Source organism: Palaemon carinicauda, chromosome 1, assembly GCF_036898095.1.
Source record: "Palaemon carinicauda isolate YSFRI2023 chromosome 1, ASM3689809v2, whole genome shotgun sequence".
In the NCBI taxonomy this organism is placed as follows: Eukaryota; Metazoa; Arthropoda; class Malacostraca; order Decapoda; family Palaemonidae; genus Palaemon; species Palaemon carinicauda.
The window spans coordinates 40,739,903-40,763,407 of record NC_090725.1 but is presented as its reverse complement, the minus strand read 5'-3'; the positions used below and the strand labels follow the sequence as shown (position 1 = coordinate 40,763,407).

Sequence of the window (23,505 nt, the reverse complement as noted above, 5' to 3'; positions counted from 1 at the left end):
AGAAAATTAATTTTTATATTATTCCATTTTCAAAACAAACAGAAGAATTTTTGATTGGTTATATAATTATACATCAAGGTATATCTTTATGTAATCTGTTCATCAAATCAACTATAGACGCCGCCAAGATTCCGGGCGAAATAAGCCCAACCCCCAGTGACGTCATAGCCAATCATGTTGTCGCCCGCGTTAACAGCGGTCACAAATTTGTAAGAGGATATAGTGTGACAGCTGCTAACGTGGGAGACAACGTGATTGGCTGTGACGTTATCAGGGAGGTGGGGCTTATTTCACCTGGAATCTTTGCGACGGCTATAGTCAAGGGCGATTGAATTCAATCAGACCATGAAATAATGTGATTAATCACAGTTGCTTGAAAACTAATAATCTGTTGACTATTTCCTGGCCCGTAGGTCATATTCGTATCATTTCTGCGTAAGATTGAATAAGTAAAGAAATATTCGAGTAAACTTTGACGGCTTGAAAGTAACTATACTCACAAAGACTTCCTAGAATTTCAATCTATAGAAGAATATACGGACTGTTTAATATCATTGTAAAGAGAATATTCAAGTAGATGCATAAGGAATTGATTTTTTCCATGTAGTATAGATCAATAAAACGGGAATATATGTTATAATGAGGTCAAATTACCATCTATCAAAGGAGGAGAAAACTAAAACGAATGAAAAATTAATCTGAAGGAATATAAAATTAAAAGTGAAATGCAATGAAAATATATGAGCATCTGTTTTGGAAATAAAAGTCATGCAGAGAGCATCTAGATTTGCGATTACAAAGATTCTTCTTATGATCTTCATTATTTTATAAAATCAATTAAAACACTGATCTGCTGAAAAAAAAAGATATAACATCGTTACAGTTTTAAATAAAGTAATGCAAAGCATTTTTTAATTATTCTATTTTTTAAAAACAAGAATTTTTGCTTAGTTTTGAAACTGAACAACGGATATGTCTTCCTTGCATTATCAGTTCATCTTAGCAAAGAAACTACTGTTAATATATATCCAAGAACATTAACAAAAATGCCTTTAAGATTAATCATAATTGTCATTATATACGTTTTATCATTACCTCCTTATGTCCGCAATACTTTCTTGGGCTAGAGTTTTCTTGCTTGAGGGTATACTCGGGCACACTATTTTATCTAATTTATCTTCCTCTTGTTTGGTTAAAGTTTTTACATTTTATATAGGGAGTATTTATTGTAATGTTGGTACTGTTCTTCAAATATTTTATTTTACCTAGTTTCCTTTAGTCACTGGGCTATTTTCCCTGTTGGAGCCTCTATGCTTATAGCATGCTGCTATTCCAACTCAGGTTTTAGCTTAGCAAGTAATAATAATAATAATAATAATAATAATAATAATAATAATAATAATAATAATAATAATAATAATAATAATGTCTATCTAAGCAAGAAGACAGATTACGGATGCCTTGTAAAACAACTCATGGAATCCAATAGTAGGAATTTTAAGGATTCACCACACCCTTAGATGCTAAGAAGAATAAATCCAGGATTCTCGTAGTAGGAAAGAAAGGATCCTCGCTGGCCGTATCCTGGTCTCTAGTTCCCTGGAAGTCTTGTGCCCACATTGCTCGGAGGAATCATTGAACAGAGAGACATAAGTCTTTTTATAGTTTATATATAACATACGGTATATCTGTTTAATGTTATTACGGTTCTTATATTAATTTATTGTTTTTTTTTTTCATCGTTTATTGTTTTCCTTATTGCCTTTCCTCACTGAGCTATTTTTCCCTGTTTGAGCCATTTGACTAATAGCATCTTGCTTTACCAACTATGGTTGTAGCTTGATTAGTGATAATAATAATATTAAAAAGGTTTCAAAGAAACAGCAACACCAAGACTTTAACAAATACTGCATCTCAGTTGGTTAGTGGAGAGATTATATGTTTCTCAATTAAAGGATAACAGATGTGTAGGAATGGTCTGATAGACATATGAAAGGAAGGGCAAGAGAGCCATTAGGATTATGTGAATAGGTGTTAAGGGTTCAATATTGTACCGATGATTAACATCCTGTGTAGAATATATTAAAAGATTAGACATTTTTGAAAAGGGAACGGTAAAGAGAGAGAGAGAGAGAGAGAGAGAGAGAGAGAGAGAGAGAGAGAGAGAGAGAGAGAGAGAGAGAGAGAGTTTTAGATCCTTTGGTGCATGATTGATAGTGACCTGACCTTTAACTGAAGAGACTAGGGTTCGATCACAATAAGAAGTAGAAATTTATTTCAACATAAGCACGATATTACGTTGATTTTATCGGTACATATATATATATATATATATATATATATATATATATATGTGTGTGTGTGTGTGTGTGTGTGTGTGTATATACAGTATATATATATATAGATATATATATATATATATATATATATATATATATATATATATATATATATATATATATATATATATACCGTTTTTTACCCTTTAGATTAACTAGAATTTTGTAACATCTGTCCTAAAAGAGTGATGAGGATGAAACTGTCAGTTATTTTTATCATAATAAGAAATCTAAACTTCTAGCAGGTACCCTCGGTTACAGAACACATGCTTTGTATTTCTCAGGTGTTCGGTAATTGTCGGAGTAACACTACAGAATTATAATGAAGTGTCCTATATCCGAATTTCCTGGTCAATGGAGCACACATAATCAGTATGAGGGGGGATATATATTTTAGTGGTGGAAGAATTAGGAAAATTGTTGATTTGCATTGGCATTGGACAGTAATTTCAATTATTATTATTATTATTATTATTATTATTATTATTATTATTATTATTATTATTAATTGCTAAGCTACAACCCTAGTTGGAAAATCGAGATGCTATAAGACCCAGGGGCTCCAGCAGGGAAAATAGCCAAGTGAGGAAAGGAAACAAGGAAAAATAAAATATTTTAAGAACAGTAACATTAAAATAAATATCTCCTATATAAACTATAAAAGCTTTAACAAAACAGGAGTAAGAGAAATAGTGTGCCCGAGTGTACCCTCAAGCCAGAGAACCCAAGACAGTGGAAGATCATGGTACAGAGGCTATGGCACTATCCAAGACTAGAGAACAATGATTTGATTTTGGAGTGTCCTTCTCCTAGAAGAGCTGCTTACCATAGCTAAAGAGTCTCCTACCCTTACCAAGAGGAAAGTGGCCACTGAACAATTGCAGTGCAGTATCCCTTACGGTGAAGAATTGTTTGGTGGTCTCAGTTGTATGAAGACAGTTGTATGCTATAGGTAAGGTGGAACAAGAAAGGTAGCATTAACATTGGACATTAATTTAAATTATAGAGGTTAGTATAGTAAGATGAAAAAAGAAATGTGTCATACAAAAGATAAGGTGGAACAAGAATGGTAGCAGGATTTGTGCAAAGTGTCTATGGAATAAAATATCAAAATTTTTACATGGGCTGCTGAACCAACTCTCAATTATATAAATGTGGATTTTGGAAATGAAATAATGAAAAGGGAATGAAGCTCTTGTGATTATTGGCCTCTTTTGATTTGTGAAGTAAAAACTGAAAGTTGAAGGATATGATGAAACTAGCACACGTGACCGGTCATAATATCTAGACAGATTTGCGGACGTGGCTTGTTTTAAACACGTCCCTGTTTCATATACGATATCTCTCGGGATATTCGCTCCAGGGGATGGAACCCTATGATACTTCTATAGGTAAATTTTTTTGGTATACTCGCAGAAATATCCCAAGTAGAAAGCTACCTTTAAGGAACTTCTATCAGGACAAAATGGCTATCTCAACCAAAAATAGAATTTTCCTATGTCAAAATCCGTTATATATATATATATATATATATATATATATATATATATATATATATATATATGTGTGTATATATATATATATATATATATATATATATATATATATACATATATATATATATATATATATATATATATTTATGTATAAATATATTATGTATATATATACATATATATATATATATGTATATATATATATATATATATATATATATATATATATATATATATATATATATATATATATATATATGCAGAAGAACCACAGGAAAATAAAAATACGAAATATACGCTTAAGTCCTGACTAATTTCGTGATACTTCCTCAGAGGACTGATTTATTGAGAGAGGCTTCTTTACATTTTATAGGGAAAGCAAACGTACGAACATACATATAGAGATTTAAAGAACAATGACACTTCCTTACCAGCTACCTGTGCTTGGGTCAGGTGTTTAAGTGGGTGGAGTCCCCAAGCTCATTAGACACCTGCCGAAAAGGGTCATTTCTAGTGGCGGGTAAATTCTTGTTTTTCAGTACAGTTTATTTATATGAGAACACGGTAGCCTTATCTATATAAATACATAAGCAAAACATACATATACTTACATATATATATATATATACATACATATACACATACATATACATATATACACATATACACACATACATACATATATACATACATACACATACATATACATACATATACATATACATACATACATACATACATATACATACACATACACATACAAACACACATGCATATATATATATATACATACATACATACATACATACATACACATACATACATATGTACATGTACATTTATATACATGCAACATTAATATCATAAACATATAATCATGTATATATCAATACTTATATCGAGCATAACACTATATAGTGCCAATATACTATTGCATACTATATAAAATAATTGTACCCTTTAATGAATGGTAGCTTAGGTCTAAATATTAATTTCACAGCGACGTTAATTATTCACAATACATTCAATTCTACATTAGGTGGTTAATGTTTTTTTATATAGCTTACAAATCTCCTTACATATAAAGGCGTCGAGTTTATACATTCCATGACCAATATTCAAGTTGTTTTCAAAGGTTTCTTTTATGAAACTGGACTCTATGATGTTTCTTTCCACTAAGTTATTTGAATGAACCAATTTCTTTGCACCTGACCAATTAATGGTGTGATTTTTATCTCTAACGTGAGCAAAGAGTGCATTATTATCTTGAGCATACCTGACACTTTTCTTATGTTGTTCAATTCTCTTTTCTAGGGCTTTACCAGTTTGACCAATATAGTATTTTTCACAAGCATTGCATGGAATACGATATACACATCCCTTGGTAATGTCAGGAGAATTCTTTATTAATGCTGTTTTTATTGTATTTTTACTCTTAAATGCTACATTACATTGAAGTTTTTTAACAGTTGGGGAATTTCTTTAAAAGAATTACAATACGGTATTACAAGTAAATTTTGTGTGTTGTAGTTTTTTCTGTTATCATTACCGAAAAAAAAGTCTTTTTTGCTGTTCTTAGGGCATCATCTAACACAATTTCAGGATACTTTAGTTTTTTACCTATTGCTCTAATCCCATTTATTTCGTCGTCAATATATTCAGGGCTGCAGACTCGAAATGCTCTTAAAAACATAGAAGTAAATACAGATTTCTTAACTTTGTTGCCTTGGTTTGAGTAATAATGGACATATGCCGAGATATTCGTTGGCTTTCTGTATACACTAAACTTGAGACTATTGTTACATCTATGTATGCGACAGTCCAAAAAAGGTAGGGTACAATTATTCTCCAGCTCCATAGTGAAATTTATTGATGGTACCAAACTATTCAATCTAAGAAAAAAGTTATCTAAATTTTCATTTCCTGGCCACACACATATTATGTCGTCAATATATCGAAACCATTTTACATTGTTAGGTATGATGTTATTTAAGATACTGCTTTCAAAAAATTCCATATATAGATTGCTTAATACTGGTGATAAAGGGTTTCCCATAGCCATACCAAATGTTTGTGCATAAAATCTCCCATTGAATTCAAATTTACAATCTTTTATACATAGTTTAATTAATTCTATTAAAGTGTGTTTGGAGAATGGTAGATTCAATTGTCTATTATCTAAGGTTTCAGATAAAAATTCCAACATGTCATCAAAAGGTACTTTAGTGAATAGTGAGACTACATCAAAACTGACAAGCCTACAGGTACTGTTAATCTGTACTTCATTCAGTTTGCATCACGTTTTCCTGTGATTTTTACGCATATATATATATATATATATATATATATATATATATATATATATATATATATATATATATATATATATATATATACATACAGACACTTGCTGTTTATTATAAGGGAAAGATGGTCGGTTAGCGAATGTGAAAGTAAAAGAAGGAAAATATAGAAATATAGAAATAAAGGCCACATATACACTGGAATAAGTGACGCTATAAGGTATAGCTGAGTAAGCCCTTATTCTAGGCTGAAAAAAATATAATTGATAGCATTGATTATGATAATTGTTATTTGTCTTTCGTCCCAAAGAATAAAACGAAGTGAAGAAAAGCAAAATACAATACCTAATAGACAATAAATAGAGTAATAGATATGTTGACAATCAAAATAAATGTAGTTCTTTGAAATAAGAATTGACGATGAAATAGAATTTTCAATAAAACTGATATTTCTAAAACGTCTATCTCGCATCACTGTTTCAACGTTCAACAGTAGCAATACTCGAAATGATAATTTAAGGAAAATAACACAGAATATCTAATATAGAAAAACATTCTATACATTCTGAACAACGAAAGCTAAAATAGAGGGTGACTTAAGAAAAGCGATAAAGCACTCACTACCTATTTCAAAATTGCTTTTCTGACATGAATTTTTTAAAATGATTATAGATCATGATAGTTGAAATTCTGAGTAAAACACAAGATTTGACAAGAGAATGATACATTCCTTCAACTTACTTCAACTCAAAGTTTCATGAATTCTGACCGTCTTTAAAGGCTAAAATAAAAGTTGACTTAATAAAAGCGATAAAGAAGTCACTGCCACTTTCAAAATTGCTTCACTAAAAATTAATTTTCTTAACTAATCATAAATCATGATACTTTAAATTCTGAGTAAAACACAAGATTTGACAAGAGAATGATAAATTCCTCCAACTTACTTCAACTCAAAGCTAACGCTGAGAGGAGGACATCCTTATCGTAGCACAACAGAGCCAGAGATAATGCCAGCACACCTGTAGTTAACTAGAGTCCACGTTCAAATGAATGTCTGTTACTCGAGAATAGCATGTTGTGAAGCGAGGACGAATTAGTTGCATGAGTGTTCTACGCAGTGTGAAAATGTTAATGCATTAGTTACATTCACATGTGGCATTAAGGTCAAATATGGATATATATACAGTATATATATATATATATATATATATATATATATATATATATATATATATGATAAATTTTACACATTTAGACGTGTTTTTTATATTCAAGTAAGCCATATATATTTTTGATACATTAATGTCTGGATTTTCTTAATATATATATATATATATATATATATATATACATATATATATGTATATGTATATATATGTATATATATATATATATATATATATATATATATATATATATATATATATATACACACATATATATATATATATATAAGTATATATATATATATATATATATATATATATATATATATATACATACATATATATATATATATATATATATATATATATATATATATATATATATATATATAAAATATTTATATATATGTATGTAGATATATATATATATATGTATGTATATATATATACATACACACACATATATATGTGTGTGTGTATTTGTATGTATATATATATATATATATATATATATATATGTATATGTGTGTGTGTATATATATATATATATAGAGAGAGAGAGAGAGAGAGAGAGAGAGAGAGAGAAGACGGGGACAGTAGTTGCTAATATTATACCCACCTCTCTCTTTGTTCCCGACCCACCGCAAAACACCAACTACTTTGTACGCAATTTACAAATTAGGAGAAAAAGATGGCAATAATTTTCTCTAAAGACTAACCCGAGTTATTTCATTTTTTTCTCATCTCAGGATCGATCCCCGGTTCTCAGTAATGATACTAATTTCGGGGAACAGAACCTCAATGCATTGGTGTCAGTTAACCAAGAAATTAATTTGGGAAGAGGTGGAATGACAGATGTGAGGATACCACCAAGCTATTCTCTCTTTGAACTCAACAGAGAAATGGCTGGAATAGAACTTGTAGGAAAGACTTTTTACTATCCCCTCTTAAGGGTCAGTGTTTAGTCTTATTTTGCTCAATTGTTTTCTTCAATTTCATCTGTTTTTCCTTGTTCTTAGTTTCTTGATTTTTTAATCAAGAAGCCTTTGTTGCAATATTATGAAGGGATGATAGTGGCCATGATATTCGAACCATCTACCAATAAAATTAGAAAGGCTAGAAAGTTCCTTTAGTTGAGGCCGTTCGCATAAGGGAGGAGTTTCCTTGCAAGTGAAGTTTTAGTTTATCCTAAATATAAGGAAATAAATGTTACTCCTCTTACAATATGCCTTTAAGTGGTCTTAACCACCTTGTTACTACTTATGAAAATCAAAATCCTATTGCTATCCATTTACACCTTCAAGGGTTGTGATGGCCTGGTGGTAGCGTCCTTGCTTGGTGAATGCCAGACTGGGGTTCGAGTCCCTCTTAACCTCGATAGTTCATTTGGTCACTGCAACCTCACCATCCTTGTGAGCTAAGGGAGCCTATAGGTCTATCTGCTGAATTATCAGCAGCCATTGCCTGGGCCTCCTTGGTCCAAGCTTGGGTGGAGAGGGGTCTTGGGTGCTGATCATAATTATGTAGTATGGTCTGTCTCTAGGGCATTGTCCTGCTTGATAGGACAATGCCACTGCCCCTTACCTCTGCCATTCATGAGCGGCCTTTCAACCTTTAAATGGTAGTTACTTATCATAGACGTGCAAAGTATGGGTAGGGTGGAGTTTTAGGATGTCATTAACAAAAAAGAATATATGTAGTTGGATGGGTTACTTGAGAGGTTTCTATGTTAGATAATGGTGTTAGAATTCTTTAGAGTCTCGACGTTTTAGATAAAAATTGTAGTTTGTGCCTTGATGACTGCGCAAGAAAACTTCATATATGAAGTCTTTTTTTTTTTTTTGAGAGAGAGAGAGAGAACGTTTCTATGTGTTATATAACAGCAAGGATTTGGGAAGAATTGATCAAAAGAAAGAATAGATTTTAAATAAATTTGCTTATTCAAACAAACAAAAATAGCCTATGTAATAAAATATGTTTACCATTCAATCTTCTCTAGCTATATACATACACTGCATAAATCAATTATTTCTTAATTTTCAAAACTCTTTTTTTAAGATAATGCCTTTGGTTTAGACAGGTTCTATTAATTATCAGTACGATATGATTGAAATATGCTATCAAAATCCGTACCTTAGTAGATGGTCGACTGTGGTAGATGGCATTCATGGAAACCAAAGGGTAACATCTTCTGCAGCTTCCCTTTGATTAACAAAAGAAAATCATTACTTTTATTTAGCAAACTAACTCATTTGCATTGTGATTCCATCCGTTTTACGAATAATACATAAAATGCTCTTGCAATTAATAGATATTTTACAAATAAAAAAAAGCAATGGATAAAAAGAATAAAAAAATTTTATGGTATGAATATTTTTTTTTTCTGGACAATATTTAACAAAATGCGAAAAAAAGAATGAAAAGAAACTAACTAATAGCCAGATGAGAACATGCGTAACAAGGGTTTAATCTAGGGAGGTTCAGCATATAGGCAGATGATTTAACATATAGTAAAAGTATCTGGATAAATAATTCGACCTACTAAGCTAGAAACGTCGTATATGGGGCAAGCCACCTGTCGCTACCTATTCATCAAATTTATCATGATATTCATTCATGTCTATCTTTTTATTCATCTTCTTTGCCTTGATTATTATAACTATCTTTTTTATATTACTCAGAGTCTATAGAGATTCCGAATTACTTCCAGTTTCCTTAGGAATCCATCACTTTCCTCACTATATGTGCTGTTTCAAGTAGCGAGCTCATCTGCACAATTCCTGGGGATATATCACCTCCTACCTTCTCAAGATTCCTTCTATTATTATTATTATTATTATTATTATTATTATTATTATTATTATTATTATTATTATTATTATTATTATCATTATTGCAAAGCTCTTGTATATGACCAGAATAATAATATTACTTTTCCGACTGACAATCTGAAACTCTTCGAAGCTTGACCTCAGCTTTAATAACAGTATTTGCTTATTTCCTCTGCTTCTTACAATAATTATTTTACCTTCACCATTCCATCACATTATATTCTACTTTATGAATGGCTTCTTCTGCAGCTTTTATCCCACTCAAGTAAAAACATTTTGAAATATGTATAGATACATTGACCTATCGGTTACTTTCTTAGGTTTTATTCTTATTTGACCCATCTATCTCAAGTGATATTTCTATTCGATTTATTTCACCCTCCTGTGAACTGGTGTCAAGATTATTGACACCAGTGTATGTTCTATACAATAGCTGAATGGGTGATCGGCTATGAGTCCCAAACAATAGGTGAATGTAGGTAAACTAGGTCTGGTTTAGCTGGTACATGATAACATTGTATATACTTAGATAGGTCAGTAGAGACGAGATTAATGCTTTTACAGTTATCTTAGACCATAGGATAGTGGTAGCCAATGTGGTAACGTCCCTGGGTGGTGAACGCCAGACTGGGGTTCAAGTCCCGCTCAAACTCGTTAGTACATTTGGTCACTGCAACCTCACCATCCTTGTGAGCTAAAGATCGGGGTTTTTGGGAGCTTATAAGTCTATCTGCTGAGTCATCAGCAGCCGTTGCCTGGCCCTCCTTGGTCCTAGCTTGGGCGGAGAGGGGCTTGGGCGCTGATCATACGTATACATGGTCGAAGTCTAGGGCGCTGTCCTGCTTGATAGGGCAATGAGACTCTCCCTTGCCTCTGCCATTCATAAGCGACCTTTAAATAGGTCTCTCGATCTCTCAAGTTACCATACATTGAGTTTGGTCATATGAATACTCGAATGAGTGACCACTAGTCAATGGTATGCGACTGGCATATAAGTTCCCGCTGCCATTACTTATACTTGTAATGGCTTCTGGGAGTGGCATTGATTGACGTGACACTAGAGATAGGAAGAGGTCATATTTATGAGATGTTAGTTTCTGACAAAATTATTGCTACAGCAGATCTACAACATTTGAGCTTACAGAACCACTGCTGTTCTAGGACTTAATTGTGTTGGGTATATCAATGGGCCATAATTATAAAGATAACATATTGTTATGTTCTCAGCAGGAAGTGTTAGGCCAGTGATGGCCGACAGTAACAAAAGTAGGTTAGAAAATATGTTTATGAACATGCGAAACACTTGGGAAATATGAACACACTAGTGTACTCGAGCCGTCAAAAATGACGTCTAGAATATTTAGATACATATGTGCACACACGCACACACACAAAGATTCAAACCTTCTCACCCTCCCCCCTTTCCTAACAACAACCAGCTGGTATGGCCATTTGTGAGAGTGTGGTTCCGAGTGTAACTCTCAGGGCACCCCACTCACCAGGGTATGACCACTCTCTCTTTCCCCTGAGCGTAACGGTTTCAGAGTATACCTCTAGGGGCACCCCCTCTCTCCAGGGTATGACTACTACCTCTTCTCCCTGAGTGTGACAAGAAATATATATATATATATATATATATATATATATATATATATATATATATATATATATATATATATATATATATAGATAGATAGATAGATAGATAGATAGATATATATATATGTACATATATGTATATATATATACATATATATATATATATATATATATATAGAGAGAGAGAGAGAGAGAGAGAGAGAGAGAGAGAGTCCTTTCAATACACGTCATCAAACTTCCGGTCCGCCATCTTGGAGGGCAAACAAAGACGCGTTCAGTGAGTAGCTATGGTTGAACTGTTGAATATTTAGCCATTTCATCACATTCACATTCACACAATGCCCAGTTTTTGCGCTATTGCTGGCTGTGGGAATCCAGGACGAAGAGATGACAAGAGTTTCTACCGCATACCGGCAGTTATTCAGAATCAGGACAAAGATACAGAGGAATTATCCAAGTGCAGACGTGACTTGTGGTTGACCAGAATATCACGGGCTGATCTACGTGAATCCTCACTACCCTAGGCACGTATTTGTTCTGATCATTTCATATCAGGTCAGTCTCGGCTAGGCCCTAAAAGTATCATTATTCCTGTGTAAACATGCTATATCCGATCGCATATGTGACTTGACAAGTATCATCGTCAGTTCAGTGTGTAGTGTGTGTGGGGGAGGGGCATCTCAATTTTTAAACATCAAAGGGGCATCTCAGATTTTCAAAACAAAAATTAAAAGCGCCCATATTGGCTATATTAACAAAGGCTACTTACCTAGGTCTCTATTTCGTCAAGGTGCTCATGCCTATACATAATTAAGTGTATATTTATATTTATCTTAATTTGTGTATTAAATTGTGCAGACATACAGGCCTATGTGATGAATAAACATTGATTATAAATAATAATATCTGAAAGCTGGTTTAACCCGATGGGGTCTTCAGCGTATATATGAAACATTGAAAAAATAATTAAACTTGCGCATTTAATTGCAAGGAGGCAAAACGATCATCCAAGAGCATTACAATAGAGTTTGTCCATCATGTGTTTATATTTATATAAGAAATTATAGCATTTGTAACCAAACACAAACACAATGTTTAGGCATGAACTGAAAATCAAAAATTATAATACACAAGGTTAGGCTAAATGATCAATATTAGCTTTATAATTATAAACATTCTCTTCATTGGCCCAGTGTTTATCTAATTTTGGACTTAAAAGCATTAAAGGGAAAAACAACGAATTCTGGAAGCAGATTATTCAATGGAAATGTATGCCCACTCATGTTTTGGGTTGGCCGACAGTACCAAGTAGTTCACCATATCAATGTATGAAATACTGGGAAAATCCTCAATATTTTGACTGAATTAATTCTGCATCTGGTATGGATCTAGGCCATCAATTAGATCGAGTTTCTGCTTGTAAAAACGCTTATCATCACCCGACAATTGTTTGACAAAGTCGCTCTCATTGTCCATATTCGCTGTAGCAGCTGCCATGTTTTCGCTTTGTATGCCCTCCAGCATGGCCGCCGGCGATTCCCAGTGACGTCATTGAAAGGACTCTATATACATACGTATGTGTATATATATATATATATATATATATATATATATATATATATATATATATATATATATATATATATATCATAGACTCCTTTAAGGAAGGACTGGAACGTCCCCTGCTCGGGGTTTTTAACTTGAGTCTGAAAGATTAACTTGAGTCTGGACTAAAATGACTTCTAGAAGGGCTAGAAACACGTTCTCTGGATCAAAATGGGGGTTTTTGAGGATGATGAGTTCAATAGTAACATTTTCAACACCACCTGGGGTCATCTTCAAGGTCTAAAGGTCATTTATCAAGGTCAATTTTGTGAATTTTGGTAATTTTTGCTCGTTTTTTGTGTGTAACTCATAAATGGTGAGAGATAGCTGATTATATTAAGAGGCAAGTCTGCAGAGCTGTCCGAATTTAATATATAGTCATATATCGTCCTTCAAGAAAGGACTGGAACGTCCCCTGATCGGGGTTTTTAACTTGAGTCTGGAGGATTAACTTGAGTCCTGGACTAAAATGACTTCTAAGAAGGGCTAGAAACACGTTCTCTGAGTCAAAATGGGGGTTTTTGAGGACGGTGAGTTCAATAGTGACATTTTCAACACCACCTGGGGTCATCTTCATCATCTTCAAGGTCAAAAGGTCATATTTCAAGGTCAAAATAGTGAATTTTGGTCATTTTTACTCGTTTTTGTGTGTAACTCATAGATGGTGAGGGATGGCTGATTATAATAAGAGGCAAGTCTGTAGTTTTGTCCAAATTTAATATATATTGTCAAATATTGTATTACTCAAACATTCCAAACAAGCCCTAAAACAATGAAACACTAAAATAAGAAATAAAGAACGGTATTTCTCATCACAACAAAACTCAAAGACATTAACATTTGATTAGATGAACATCGCTAGACAATATATATTAAATTTGGACAGAACTACAGACTTGCCTCTTATTATAATCAGCCATCCCTCACCATCTATAAAAATGTTACTATTGAACTCACCATCCTCAAAAACCCCCATTTTGATCCAGAGAACGTGTTTCTAGCCCTTCTAGAAGTCATTTTAGTCCAGACTAAAGTTAATCTTTCAGACTCAAGTTAAAAACCCCGAGCAGGGGACGTTCCAGTCCTTCCTTAAAGGAGTCTATGATATATATATATATATATATATATATATATATATATATATATATATATATATATATATATATATATATATATATATATATGTATATATATATATATATATATATATATATATATATATATGTATGTATATATATATATCCCGACACTTGCTCTTTACTATGTAGGGGAAATTACGTATTCCCTTCCAATCGCAACTCCTATGCATAATATTTATTTGTATTCCATTCCTTTAGTGTAAAGTTTCTGAAAATATTACGTCTGAAAACAAGTAACTTGATAGGCAGAGATACCTACAACAATATCTAAGTAACATTTGGAATTTTAGATAAAATATATAATAATCATCAACTTTTTCATCTTCTATATTCCTTTGTAAATTTTATGGGTTATTTGTTAGCTTAGATCAAAAAGGAATATAAAAACAGATTATAGATATTGCAATGAAGCGAAAAGAAGAGATAAAAGGGTGAAATGCTACACACTACAATAAAAATATCTAATTCCATAATCTGTGATTTACAACGGGAAATGGGAGTACATGAATCGTGTACTTGTTCAACACCTTTATTGAATGAGAAAACTGAGTCAGATAAGTATTATGATTAAAGGGTTGGTATAACGCGCGGGTTTACACGATGGAAAGATTCGTCGTACCCGGTTGACGAACTTGCTTGACAAACAGTACGAAGAGGTGGAGTCAGCCACAAATGCATAAGGTTTGTGGACAATGAAGCCCCGCCCACAAAAGTCAGGCTATAACAGACTTTCTTCTAACCGTTCGACGAACGTGTTCGACAATCGAATACCCTGTTCAAACGTTCAAATATCACCTTAATCACTTGTCTGTTAAACCGCGTTTGACGAACCATTCGACCGTGTAAACCCACCTCAAGACCCACCATCCTCCTGGTAATAACAGGAGGATGGAAAGAGTTACCTCCTGGAAAAGTTTTAAACGTTTTAGAAGATGTGCAATGAGTGCAAGTGGTGTATTAGCCTCTGATTTTATGCTTTTGGTAGCGTTGTGAATGTTATGTCGTATTCCTTGTTGTTTTCAGTTTCTTTCACATCCAAGCGTGGTGCCATTTCGGAAAATTTCCTCTAGCATCTCGTATCCGAATTCTTGTGTAAATTCTCAAATTTCCTTTCGGTGGAATATAGTCTATATTTTCTCTGAAATCGCCGATATTCCCTGGATGAAGAAATTTCCCTTTTTTTATATGTATGGGAAATCATCAAGCTGCCTAAAACCTGATGGATTTTGTGTCCGTCAGATGCGTTTGAAATTGCCACATTCAGGTAAATTGAATTACAGGATGGTTTCCATGAATTCATAGGAAAGCAAGACATCTATCAAGAGTTGAATAATAATTTTTAGATTATTATCCTATATATGATAAAAGCGGAAAGAACACAACAACTATATGGATATTTCTCATAAAAGTATGAGGATATAAGCGTATAGAAGACATGACTTGTGTGTCAGATGTCTGACATATCAGATGATCAATGAGACAGTATTCATAACATAGCTCTGATTTACATCTGTAGTCTACTTGTGGCATAATTTTGGTTTTGAAAATACAGTTCAGGTTCTCTGGAGTAAATCATTTTCCCTTATTGTGAAATGGTTTAGAAAGCAATATAGTAATGAGTAATCAACAACAGAACGATGAATGGTGAAGTTAGTGTTATATTAGAATTGGCTCATTTGAAATTAAAGCGCTAATGATTAGCTTATGCTGTTGTGTAAAAAATCCGTTGGATTTTCGTGGAAAAAAATCATACATTTTATTAGCTGCAAAGATTTCCGCCTCATTAGATATAGGTAAAATTTCCTTAAACCCATCCAACCAATTTTGCATAAAACCATTTTCTTCTGGTAATTTCTTGTTGTATTTTTATGTTCTGATGTTATCTTCTGCAAAATTATCGTTTTCCGATTAGCACCACTCTACATACCACAACAGTAATGGAGTTTTCCCAGGTGGGAATTATGTTTTAGGTGGGGCAAAGTGAAAATTAATGAGGTACAGACAATTATAACAACAGACCACAACAAAACAACAAGAAACCTAAGAATCTTTTTTTTTTTTCCATACAAAAATAACAGGGTGAAACAACACTTTACGGACTGACTGCGATAGAAGTACCTCTCTCAAACACCGTTTTCTACCGATCACTGTTTTCTAAATCCTTAACGTACTTCGATCACAAGCATCATGATTTGCCGTCCTTTTGGTGGGTTTCCCTCCGCCAAAGCATGTTTGGCTCACAAATCAAAATAATCTCCCTGCTCCTTTGTTCTGGCAAGCAAAACAGATTTTCTATGTCCAGAGTCACATAGGAAGTAACGCGAAGCGAGAAACGCGAAACCCGAAATGTGCCCCTCGTGAAAACAAAAGTGGTAACAAAGATCCTTATCAACTGCATCTCACACGAAATAAAGACATGCCAGGAATCCAAAACGCATGTGGCCACGTGTCTACCAAAAGTGAACCTGTTCACTTTTCGTGTTGCGTTTCTGACACAGTTGTGTGCTACATTTTGTTCAACCTGCAGTTGTAAGTGTTATTTTGGTGTTAAATTTTTTAGCGGTGTTGTTTTGTGTATGTGTTTAGCTGCTTTTTATTACTGCTGTTGTTGTTGCTAATAAGTTTTAAATTTTATTTCAAACTCACCTGACAGATAAGGTTACTTTTTCTTCTGCTAACATTGATTTCCACAAATTATAACTCCCCGATTGTAAATGTGGAAGCACTAGTGACTTGAGATCCTCATAAGTCTTGTATAACATTCATTAATAATTTAAAAAAAAAAACGTTCTCCTCATTGAATTTCATTAGTGTGCAGAAGGTTCTTTGAAATTCTCCCCTTCTATTCCTCAATAGAAAATGGTCACGTGACCAATGGCTACGTTTTTCTTTTTCCTTTGCTTTCTCAAGAAAGCCAATGCAACCAGGGATCTTCATCCAGAAATCCATCTTGTCAACTGACAAAAGTAAGCACACGCCTACGCCTATGTGACTGGGTAACATGTAGCATGAGGTGTTTCTTAGGTTTGGGCTTGCGAATTTTACCTTGACACTGCCAGCGATGTTGATCAGAACATAAAGGGCTCTGTTAAAAACAGTTAGGACACTTGACTTCTGTTTGTGATGGGCCGAGAGAAGGTTGTGACTCAAAGACAGTATGAAAGTGCAGGCGAGTGATACTGGTCATTTCCCTGAGGGCAAGCGAAGCCCTTTGGTCCTCCAACGGTTGTTGTGAGAGCTGAAAAAGCTTTGCTGTACAGGCGGCTGGCGACGGCGAATACTGCTGCAGTAGGTATGTTTTGAGGGCATCATATGCTATTGTGGTGTCTCCTTGTTCACAAAGCCAGTCGGATATTTCCGGGAAGGTGTCCTCGGGTATCGCCGCGAGAACATAATCTGCTTTGGTGGTTGAGCGAGTCATGCCCTTGATGCGAAACTGGACTTCTGCGCGCTGAAACCAAGCAAACACCTCTCCCCTAGCGAACGATGAAGGTTTCAATGGGGCAGCCGCAGCGCCAACTGCAGTAGAGTCCACCATAGTACCAACGATGGAGGGGCGAGGGGTGATGGAAGGCGGGTGGAGCGAGTCGACTTCCATGGTCACCAATGTGACGGGCCGAGAGAAGGTTGTGACTCAAAGACAGTATGAAAGCAACTGAGTGAATTTATCATAGAACACTCTCCTTTATATACAAAAGCTCAAAGCAACAAGAAATTTCATGTTAAAAAACAGACACTGTTACAGATGAGAAAAACAGACATGTTTATTCTGGTTCTTTTTAGTGAGAGGGAAGAGCGAAGATACAAGCATAATATTTACTCAAATTGAACTATGTACGATCGTGTGACACACGGTTGGTACATGTTGGAAGTACTCTGTGATTTCATGAGAAATTCAAAGTTTCTTGATTATCTGTTAAATGAAGTCTTATGGCTTGGTTTGGGGTCAATTTAAAATTATCATAAATGGCGGCCATGACTGAACTGAGGATTTTTTTGTTTGAAAAGAACTGGCCGAAAAGCTGAAGAGCATTTTTTAATCTGTTCTCATGAAATCCCAACCAAAATAAGTGATTAGAATGTATCTGAATTCTGACTTTATAGTTCAAGGTAAAGCTTGGTCAAAACAGAAAAGGAGGTATGAAGAATTAGAATGCATGCCTAAGCAGGTCATGGACTAACTGACTATCATGTGAAAAGTCCGCCAAAATTTGATAACCAATAGTAATGCATTCAGCGGGCTTACCGTATTTTCATTGGAGTACCGTATTCAGTGGGTGAAGCTACTGATTATGTACACTTTTAAAAAATTCTTAATTTTAATCGGGAATTCTCCGTAAAAAATATACTGTTCTCAGCCGTAATTCAGTAAAATACAGACGAGCGTAATTATATCCTACTTTGTTATCATCTGTTATGGGTTGTTGACCGTAATGTCTTTCCTTTGTAAAACGGTAAATGTCTGGCAATATATATTCCAGGATTTTTACCGTTTTTTTTTCTACCAAATTTTTGACAGTGAAGGCAAAAATTGTCACTGTGTCCACTGGGGGGAGAGTCAAGTAAGGTGGGATCAAATATGTGAATGTAACAAGAGCTACTCATTGTAATACGTAAAACATTACCAAACAACTTGGGCAAATTTCATACTTACCATGATTTTTTCATCAGTCATTTTACATTTGCACAGATATTGTATAGAGAAGGAGTGTTTAGTTTTCACGAGTTTTACCAAAGTAAAATATAAAGTAAATCGTAGGAGGTGGGTGGTGTCTAACGAAATTTAACCATAGCTAAATTTACTAAGCAATTATTTCCTCTCAGCATAATAATAGACTTATGATAAAGGATATTCAAATGAAATCTTAAGCTTTATACCCTCATAGTTGTTTAAATACGTAAAAAAAATAGATTAAAACTCTCCGCCATAATTAAACTAATAGTTATTTAAAACTTGGCATTAGTAATTCAAAAAATTAGATTTTCACATGCTTATAAATCATACACACACACACACACACACATATATATATATATATATATATATATATATATATATACATATATATACATATATATATGTATATATATAAATATATATGTATATATATACATACATATATATACATATATATATATATATATATATATATATATATATATATATATATATGTATATATGTGTGTGTGCGTATATATATATATATATATATATATATATATATATATATATATATATATATATATATATATATATATATATATATATATGCATACATATAGATTGCATGTATGTATGTATGTATGTATGTATGTATTTATAAGTATATGAAGATCTATTTTTTCGTCAACTGCCAACCAGATTTTAAGTATCTTAAAAAGCAGTGAAATTAATGGTTTCAACATCTAAAATAAACACTTTCAAAAGTAAAGAGTTGATGTCTTCAACAACGTGAATTTAACATCTCCTATAATATAAAATCCAAATTATCGGCAGCCTAAGATTAATATTTTGAACAGTTTAGAATTATTATTTTCTAAAAGACAAAAATTCACATTTTTGTCAATCAAGCTAAAGTGAACGTTTTTAGCAGCGTAAAAAAAATATATATATATATTTCTATTCAATAGTAGGTTTTCATTTTACGCTTTTGAATATTTTCTGAAATTTAATAGAATTTCTATAAATCCTGAACTCTTAGCAATTAGACAATTGAACTCCATTTGAGCCTTTTGGACTAATGGAAGTGTCATTTTAATTACCTAATGTCGATCACAGACACGTTTTGCAGAAATTTTAGTTATGGTTTATTTTTTGCCTTTTTTAATATACTTAGATTCCTTTCAGCAGCTTTCGCAATTGAGTTGATAGACTGAGTGATTCTATGACGAATGATTTCATTTTTTATTTATATTTCAAATCATCCCATATTTTCTAAAACCGTTTCCAATTATTTTCTACCAATGACTATTGAAATGTTTGTATTGTAAGCAGTTTTTGATACTCTGTAATATCTTTAAATTGTACTGCGAATATATCATTTTATGCAATCTTATCGTATTATTTATTCTCAATAATGTGATGTAACGTTTTATTTATTCATCTTCACTGCGACAAATGTCTTTAGTTTTCAAACTGTTCAAAATTGGTATGTATAAGATCTTTTAGGAGACTTACGTTATATCATTCGGCATTTTCAAAAGAGGGTAAGGAAAGGGGTTAAACACGTTTACTAATTTCATCATTTTCAATGTGCACAGCGGCTACGATTAAATATTCGAAGAGAACATTAAATAAACTCCATAGATTCACAATTATATCAAGGATTAATGCTTGTACAGTCAGCCCTCCTTATTCAGCGGGGTTTGGTAAGAGAACCCCTCGAAGATCAAGATTTCAAAAATGCTTGGCTCTAGAGTGGGTCAGCTCACAACCTAAAAACTCACTGATCATTGCCGGATACAAAGGAGGAAGGTAGGTCTGAAAACATTGGGCTACAAGCAGCACTGCGTATCTGTGAATACGTGAATTTTTAATTGGTTATAAAGATGCCAGAGAAGCAAGTGAGCGAATCAGTGAAGATAGAACCCGCGAATAACGAGGGTTGACTGCAAAATTTAAAACGCTTCCACAAGGTTAAAATCTCTGCCAGATCTTTGTTCAGACTATAAGCTATTGTATCCATAAAAAAATGAGTGCTTGATTAACCAGTGGGAGGGGGTTTTCTCCACTTCCAACCTGAGATCCTCTTAACCTGATATTCCATAAATTCATATAAACTCCGAGTGACCCAACAACCTCAACCCCCAAAAATATCTAGGTCATCAATCGACTCTTTCTTCATGCAAGTATTGGCCAGCGTGGTGATGAAAACTGGTCAAATTCCAGACAGGAATAAGGACATGTCTGAGGCCTTTGTCCTACAGTGGACTAGAAACAGTTGCATTTCTTGTTGTTTTATATAAAGATGTGCTTACATATATAGTATATGTGTATATATATATATATATATATATATATATATATATATATATATATATATATATGTGTGTGTGTGTGTGTGTGTGTATGCATATATATATATATATATATATATATATATATATATATATATATATATATATATATATATATATATATGTATATATATATATATATATATATATATATACATATATATATATATTTATATATATATATATATATATATATATATATATAAATATATATATATATATATATATATATATACATATTTATATATATATATATATATATATATGTATATACATATATATATGTATATATATACATATATATATATATATATATATATATATATATATATATATATATATGTATGTATGTATATATAGAGTATATCTGTATATAATCATATGCATATGATTTATATATATATATATATATATATATATATATATATATATATATATATATATGTATATATATATATATATATATATATATATATATATATGCATATATATATATATATATATATATATATATATATATATATATATATATATATATATATATATGTGTGTGTATATATATATATATATATATATATGTGTGTGTGTGTGTGTGTGTAGATATATACATATATATACATATATATATATACATATATATATATACATATATATATATATATATATATATATATATATATATATATATATATATATATATAACCAGTTAACTAGCAAATACATCCTCTTAACTGCCCTTGTGTAGTAAAACCAGCACAACATTATTCGCTTCTTACAGCTAATGAATAAGCTTCATCGCAGTTTTGAACACCGCCCAAATGAAATTTTTGCACCATCTTTCTAAACCTTCCAGTTAAACTTCTATATTATAAGAATGCAAAGAAATGTAAGTTTAAAATATTATAAATAAATGAAATAGATATCCAGAGATATTTATATTTATGAAAAAAATATAAATCTATTTGTATTATTATGCTTTAAGACTGAATAAGAAATTCGAATTTCTAATAAAATATTTCAAGAAATTTAAGGTTGCTATTATGAAGTATATTTTCTTATGTTTTTTTTAATTAAATGTCTTTTACTACTATAGGACTGTGAAATTCAATTGGCCCTTCTTTATAGGTTTTAAGACCAACCTGTATCAACCGTGTGTCACACAATTGTACATAATTATTTTGTATATATTATGCTTGTATCTGCGCTCTTCCCTCGCACTAAAAAGAACCTGAATGATCATGTCTACGGTTTTGCTTTGTAACATTGTCTGTCTCTCGAACAGGTTATGTCATGTTACCTTGAGGTTTTGTATATAAAGGAGAGTGTTCCTTAATAAACAACTCAGTTGATTGCATCCTGCCTTTGAGTTCACAACCCTCTCTCGGCCCGTGACATTGGCCTTCATCGTTGGTACTATGGCGGACTCTACGGCAGTTGGTGCTGCGGCCGCTCCATTCAAACTTTCATCGTTTGCCAGCGGAGAGGTGTTTGCTTGGTTTCAGAGCGCAGAAGTCCAGTTTCGTATCAGAGGCGTGACTCGCTCAACCACCAAAGCGGATTATGTTCTCGCGGCGATACCCGAGGACACCTTCCCGGAAATATCCGACTGGCTTTGTGAACAAGGAGACACCCCAATAGCGTATGACGCCCTCAAAACATACCTTCTGCAGCAGTACTCGCCGTCGCCAGCCGCCCGTATAGCAAAGCTTTTTCAGCTCTCGCAACAACCGTTGGGGGACCAAAGGGCTTCGCTTGTCCTCAGGGAAATAACCAGTATCGCTCGCCTTCAACCTGGCGCAGACGGCTCTCCTCGTGAGGTGAACCTACTTCTTGCCCTTTGGATACGCCGTTTACCCGAACCTGTACGCGCTGCCATACCCGATGTCGATAGTTTACCCATAAAGGACTTGATGACCAAAGCCGACGCCCTTATGGACAGCCACTTCAAGACCTCCATCAACGCCTCCACCCCTGACGACGAGGATGCCTATTCAACGTCAACCGAAGCTG

At 33.0% G+C, this 23,505-nt stretch overlaps 1 long non-coding RNA gene across 1 annotated transcript in view; it reads left to right on the top strand.

The window, feature by feature from the left end:
• Positions 1-23,505, top strand: part of LOC137641838 (uncharacterized) — a 71,771-nt gene that overhangs the window by 38,953 nt on the left and 9,313 nt on the right. The window lies entirely within an intron of this gene.